General features: G+C 39.1%; 1 long non-coding RNA gene across 1 annotated transcript; it reads left to right on the forward strand.

Annotated features, from left to right (window-relative positions):
- Positions 1-209: 209 nt before the first annotated feature.
- Positions 210-1,643, forward strand: LOC139563746 (uncharacterized). Its single transcript, XR_011672632.1, has 2 exons — positions 210-420; positions 807-1,643. It is a non-coding gene; the product is annotated as an uncharacterized lncRNA (long non-coding RNA).
- Positions 1,644-7,033: the final 5,390 nt, after the last annotated feature.

A 7,033-nucleotide genomic window follows, 5' to 3' on the forward strand; every position in this document is an offset into this window, starting at 1 on the left:
TGAGATAATTAAAGGGAAATTTCACTGCTGCTATTTCACTGTATATGTCCATTAACATGTTATTAACATGTAATATGTGTCATAAAAATTGAGAATGTCCTCTATGAGCAAATTAGTTATTCTGCATTTCACCAGTAGAAACGGGCCATCTAAATTTCCTAGTTGTAAGCCAACCACAATATCCAGAATTCATAGTGATTTCAGGACGTAGTACCGCCCCTGTCGAGGTGGATCCAGTTGAGAATGGTCGTCAACAGGTAGCTAACGTTACTCACTTGACCACTCGTTCAGTCGTTTTTTGTCGACAACTGTAAAGTTTAGTCATGTGTGGTGCTCAGTACCTGGATGTGCAAACTACAAACAAAGAGGAAGGCATCTGAACAGCCAACATCAGCATAGCAGAAAATAAGTTGAGCAGAGGTAACGTGGCTAACTTAGCTAACTAGTTAGAGAACTGTGTTTGTTTATCTAAACTAAAATCTGGCTAGCTTTCATAATACGCTGGCTAGACATTCCAAGTAAAATCGATGTAATTAGCCAGCTACTATCTGGCAATGTGATTTGTAATTTTGCAAGCTAACGTTAGCTAGAGCTTACCAGACCGTATCTAACTGGTAGCTAGCTAGATAACTAACTTCCGCAGAGGCTAACGTGACTTGTCTATGTGTTCTATTTACTGAGTCCGAACCCATCAACATCTGCATTGGCATCACCCTTACTAAAAAAGATTGCAGTCAGAGTGCAGTATAACTGCAGTATTGTATGGTTACACATCTTCATGATCAGTCTTCGTGTCTTTCCTGAAGACTTGCAGTACAAACAAATCTTCTGCAAGAGGTCAAAGCAGTGTGTGGTGAAGAAAGTGTACAGGCACAGAACCCATCACTACAAGGAGAGGCTTGTCCACGTGGCTGTGGAGCGCAGAAAGGACAAGACAGTGGTCTACAAGAAGCCAGAGTCACAGCTCCCTAAACCCAACATCCCTGCCAACATCGCCACAGTGCCAAAGCCTGCTAAACTAGCTGCCATTGCCCAACACAAGACAAGGTTCACCAGCGGAAGAACATTCAGGACCTTGCCTGGAACATTCAGCCAACACAACATCCATATTCAGTTAGACTAATGTTGTAGTATAATAGACAATGCCTAGTATGCTCACAACTGCATTGTGGTATAGATATTGCTAGCTCTTGTACATTTGTACACTGAACAAAGATAGAAACGCAACATGTAAAGTGTTGGTCCCATGTTTCATAAAGTGAAATAAAAAAGCGGAGAAATGTTCCATATGCACAAAAAGCGGAGAAATGTTTATCTTTGTAATAAAGCCCTTTTGTGAGGAAAATCTCATTCTGATTGGCTGGGCCTGGCTCCTCAGTGGGTGGGCCTATGCCCTCCAAGGCCCACCCATGTCTGCACCACTGTCCGGTCATGTGAAATCCATAGGTTAGGGCCTAAATAATTTATTTAAATTTACTGATTTCCTTATATGAACTGTAACGCAGTAAAATCTTTTAAATTGTTGTATGTTGCGTTGATATTTTTGTTTAGTATATATAAAGGATTTTGATAAACTGTTTGTTGTACTGACATGTGACTAAATGATTCCAGCTGCATCAGAAACCAATAAAGTGTTGACTTCACCTTCTGGATTAATTCATTGTAATATTCATTAAATGTATTTAGAAGTAACTAGCTACAAACTTTAATTTAATAATACAGTAGATTAGTCGGTCAATACAGCAAATAAGAAGACATGGCATGTATTCAAGACAACGTTTATTTGCTCTGGAGACCGAGGTAAGTTTACACATCAGTATGCAGGAACAGTTATGGCAATGCATGACATATACAGTAGAAGAACTTCTTTGTATCCAACAAAATGTCGATCATGTTAGGGATAAATTGCTCAAATGGCCCCAACATCACACGCAGGCAAGGGGCTTCGGTGTACTCTGCCTAACCTAAAAGGCAAATGATAAATGAGTAAAGTCGTGTGTTTTGGCCCTGAAGCTATTGAGATCGGATACAAAATCCCCATGTTGCCTACACGTCACCGGCGCTCGTTTAATGTGAGCTGGTCAGAAACGCAATATGAGGGCTACGGATCCCGTCTTTGAGCCGTCCCGATATTTTCGAACATATTTGATTTTATTGGCACAAAATAATGTAATGGTCTTGTACTGTAAGATGTGCAACTCCAAGTTTTGAGAACGGTGATCAGCAATAGCAAATGAGAGCTCAACAGAGATGTGAGATGATGACATTGTTTCGCATCCCCCAGAATGTGTAGACTCTTGAGCAGGAGCGATGACAACTACTAGTATGCGTTTGTACTTGCCTTTAACCAAAGTCAAATCATTACAGCTCTGAAGATCGCAAGCAATGTTATTCAATTCCAAATGCATTGGCTAGATATTTCAACTCTGAATGGCGTGAATGTCTGACTGACAACATTTGTGGCTGCTTTGAGTCACAGCTCATTCTAGCTACGTTAACAATCTAATCACATCATTACATCATTGTTTTTGTGAGACAGCGTGGTATCCTCACAACCAAGTGAAGAATCCTGTAGTGTGTGAACCCTCGTCTGTGCCACATTGTTTAATGTGCGCACCACTACATTGGCTCAGCCCCAATTTATGTGCTCTCTGTCAACTCCAGCCACATGGCAAACGGCTAAACCAAACACAAAAAACAATGCCCCTTCCCCCCTCTTAGGGGCCAAAATGTATCTATCTCTCTCTACAGTATCTAGAGGACTGATTACTGGAACGTTTGATATAAAAAATCTTACAGCAGCCATGTCTGAAATCTATCTGATAGTTCTTCCCTGAAGAGGACTCTGATGCCATCTATATGGATATGACCTCTGTGGTTGCTTGTATCTGTACAGGGTGAACTCTAAATTACTCTCATAGGTCTCATCCCCACACAAGCCTTTAGATGCTGTGACACCCTGTGGAGATTGTGCCTGGTTGATAAGGTTACTGTGAACTTGGTATTGTTTGATTGGTCAATGGTGGTTGGTTTTGGTTTGAAAGGGTTACACCTTCAGATGTTATAAATCAAATGAAATCCCTTTGTTCTGTCTCTTATCCTGTATCCTGTTCATTGGAGAACGGTTGTATGATATTTTCTCATTTCCTAAGCATCTCTTTGTTCATGCTTTGTCTTTTAAATGAACCTAGGATCTATATGCCTAGAATTATGCTTTATTAATATCCGTTTTATGCCTTGTATGTGAATCCATTCATTTTACAATATTATTAAATAATACTTGCATTTTTCATTCGCTTCTCATAACCAGTTCTTAATCTTAGTCAGCCAAACGCATAATACTTGATTGCACATGGTTTTACAATAATGTTACATGGAGTTAGATAATTCATTTAATAGACTTTGAACATATTTATTGCATAGTCTCATCATGTGAGGCATATATAATATACGCTTAGGCTACATGATAAATATTACCACATTACAGAAGGACAACAAACTACAGGAAAGACGGTCGTTTAATGTGAGAGGCTCAGCGATGTTAGGATTTTTAAAGTCGTTTAGTGTACGCCCGGCATAAGTTGTTTTACTGAGTTGTTGTACTTTCGTTAGCTAGTTAGCAATATAATCTCTCTTTTTACACAAGGCAGTGTTGTTCAGTACAGTATAATTTTGTGATTGATTCAGCCGTAACGGGGCTTGCTAGTACCACTACAAGCCAAGCTAGCCAAGTTGAGCTAGCTAGCTTTGTTTACTATACCCAAAATGTACTGTAGCCTAAAGTTACAGCTATCTAGCTCCTTAGCTAACATTGATGATGATGACAAAGAGTAAAGTAATTCATTTGGGTTTATAACTCATATTAGTCTTTGATTAACTATAGCTGTGTGTTGTAGCTAGCTAGCTAGCTAATGTGTGTCTGTAAGATGTGCCATATTCTGCATCGTGCTGCTACAATAGGAATACAAACAGCACACAACGATTGCTCATCAAAGTCTAATAGCGTTTTTACAGACAATACCGCTTGGTGGCCTACAGATTACTTTTGGAGTTTGTTCTTCATGGGGAAGCCTGGAAGGGATGAGAGAGCCATGCCTATGGGTTTGTAGTGTCAAACCCGCAACACACACACACACACACACACACACACACACACACACACACACACACACACACACACACACACACACACACACACACACACACACACACACACACACACACACACACACACACACACACACACACACACACACGCAAACACCAATTGGTTAATGGAGTGCTGAATGTATATATTTTCCTCTTGCTCTGTTTGCTAATTTCCATATTATGTTTATTATTAAGCTACCCAGGAAAGGGCAGGAAATAGTCCATATTAATATATATTAGCCATTTCTGAGACTACCTTAGATAATTAATTTGATGATACAGCAGTAGCAATACAAGGATATAACATCTATAGAAGAGACACACGCTTATGGGGGAGGTTTTGCTGTATATATTCAGAGCCATATCCCTGTATAGCTTAGTCCTATGTCAAGTGTTATTGATGTGTTGTGGTTGCAGGTTCACTTGGCACATCTAAAGCCTTTTCTTTTGGGGTGTTGCTATAGGCCTCCAAGTGCTAACAGTCAGTATCTAAATAATATGTGTGAAATGTTTGAAAGTGTATGTGATGTAAACACAGAGGTCTACTTTCTTGGGGACCTGAATATTGACGGGTTTTCATCAAGCTGTCCACTCAAGACCAGGGTGATTACAAACACTACAGTTACAAGATTATCCACATGTATCAGTCACATTTTTACTAATACTGTAGAACTTTGTTCTAAAGCTGTATCCGTGCCCATCGGATGCAGAGATCACAATATTGTGGCTATATCCAGGAAAGCCAAAGTTCCAAAAGCTGGGCCTAAAATAGTGTATATGAGATCATACAAAAGATTTTGCTGTGACTCTTATGTGGATAATGTAAAAACATATTTGTTGGTCTGATGTGATTAATAAGGAGCATCCAGATGCTGCACTTTATTATTTATGAAATTGCTTCTTCCAAATATTGATAAACATGCACCTGTTAAGAAACTGACTGTTAGAACTGTTAATGCTCCATGGAACCTCTTAAGGATCAGAACCTTTTTTTAAATTATCTCCTAAAATGACATACCCAAATCTAACTGCCTGTGGCTCAGGACCTGAAGCAAGGATATGCATATTCTTGATACCATTTGAAGGGAAACACTTAGACGTTTGTGGAAATTTGAAATGAATGTAGGAGAATATAACACATTAGATCTGGTAAAAGATAATATAAAGAAAAACACTTTTTTCATCATCTTTGAAATGCAACAGAAAGGCCATAATGTATTATTCCAGCCAGGCGCATTTGTGTCAGTGCAATACATGTAGAGTGCCCTTCTCTATAAGCATGCTGAAAGCCCATTGTTAATTTGTTTACAGAGAAATAGCATTGTATTTGGTCAACACATTTCTTTCCCCAACAGTTTACTAAGGGCTGGCAGCAAGTTTATAGGTCTATTTGTTTGTTTATGCATGAATACGATGGCAAAGTTTGCCCACTTTGCCAATTGAGTAATCATTCAACTAATTGGAAAAATCAAATGGTTTTGTGATGAATAAGCCATGATTGGTTGAAAGAAATTGATAATAAGATTGTGGGAGCTGTACTGTTAGATTTCAGTGCAGTCTTTGATATTATTGACTGTAACCTGTTGTTGAAAAAACGCATGAGTTATGGCTTTTCAACCTCTGCCATATCATAGATTCAGAGCTATATATCTAATAGAACTCAAAGGGTTTTCTTTAATGGAAGCTTCTCTAATGTCAAACATGTAAAGTGTGGTGTACAGCAGGGCAGCTCTCTAGGCCCTCTACTCTTTTCTATTTTTCCAATGACCTGCCACTGGCATTAAACAAAGCATGTGTGTGCATGTATGCTGATGATTCAACCATATACGCATCAGCAACCACAGCTAATGAAGTCACTGAAACCCTTAAGAAAGAGTTGCAGTCTGTTTTGGAATGGGTGGCCAGTAATTAACTGGTCCTGAACATCTCTAAAACTAAGAGCATTGTATTTGGTACAAATCATTCCCTAACTTCTAGACCTCAGCTGAATCCGGCAATGAATGGTGTGGCTGTTGAACAAGTTGAGGAGACTAAATTACTTGGCGTTACCTTAGATTGTAAACATGGCCAAAACATAGATTCAATGGTTGTAAAGATGGGGAGAGGTCTGTCTGTAATAAAGAGATGCTCTGCTTTTTTGACACCACATTCCAAAAAGCAAGTCCTGCAGGCTTGAGTTTTGACTTATCTTGATTATTGTTCAGTCGTGTGGTCGAGTGCTTCAAGGAAAGACCTAGTTAAACTGCAATTGGCCCAGAACAGAGCTGCACGTCTTGCTCTTCATTGTAATCAGAGGGCTGATATAAATGCCATGCCAGTCTCTCTTGGCTAAGAGTTGAGAAGCGACTGACTGCATCACTTATTATTTTTTATAAGAAACATTAATGTGTTGAAAATCCCAAATTGTTTGCATAGTCAACTTACACACAGCCTGACACACACACTTATCCCACCAGACATGCCACCAGGGGTCTTTTCACAGTCCCCAAATCCAGAAGAGATTCAAGAAAGTGTACAGTATTACATTACAATTTGTAAGTCGCTCTGGATAAGAGCGTCTGCTAAATGACTTAAATGTAAATGTAAATGTACATAGAGCCATTATTGCATGGAACTTCCAACTCATATTGCTCAAATAAACAGCAAACCTGGTTTGAAAAAACAGATAAAGCAACACCTCACGGCATAACGCCTCTCCCCTATTTGACCTAGATAGTTTCTGTGTATGTATTGATATTGATATGTAGGTTACGTGTGCCTTTAAAAAATATATATATTATTGATGTAGTTCTGTCCTTGAGCTGTTCTTTTCTATTAATGTTCTGTTTCATGTTTTTTGTGGACCCTAGAAAGAGTAGCTGCTGCTTTTGCAACAGCTAATGGG

The sequence above is a fragment of the Salvelinus alpinus genome, chromosome 34 (genome assembly GCF_045679555.1).
Source record: "Salvelinus alpinus chromosome 34, SLU_Salpinus.1, whole genome shotgun sequence".
Taxonomy (NCBI): Eukaryota; Metazoa; Chordata; class Actinopteri; order Salmoniformes; family Salmonidae; genus Salvelinus; species Salvelinus alpinus.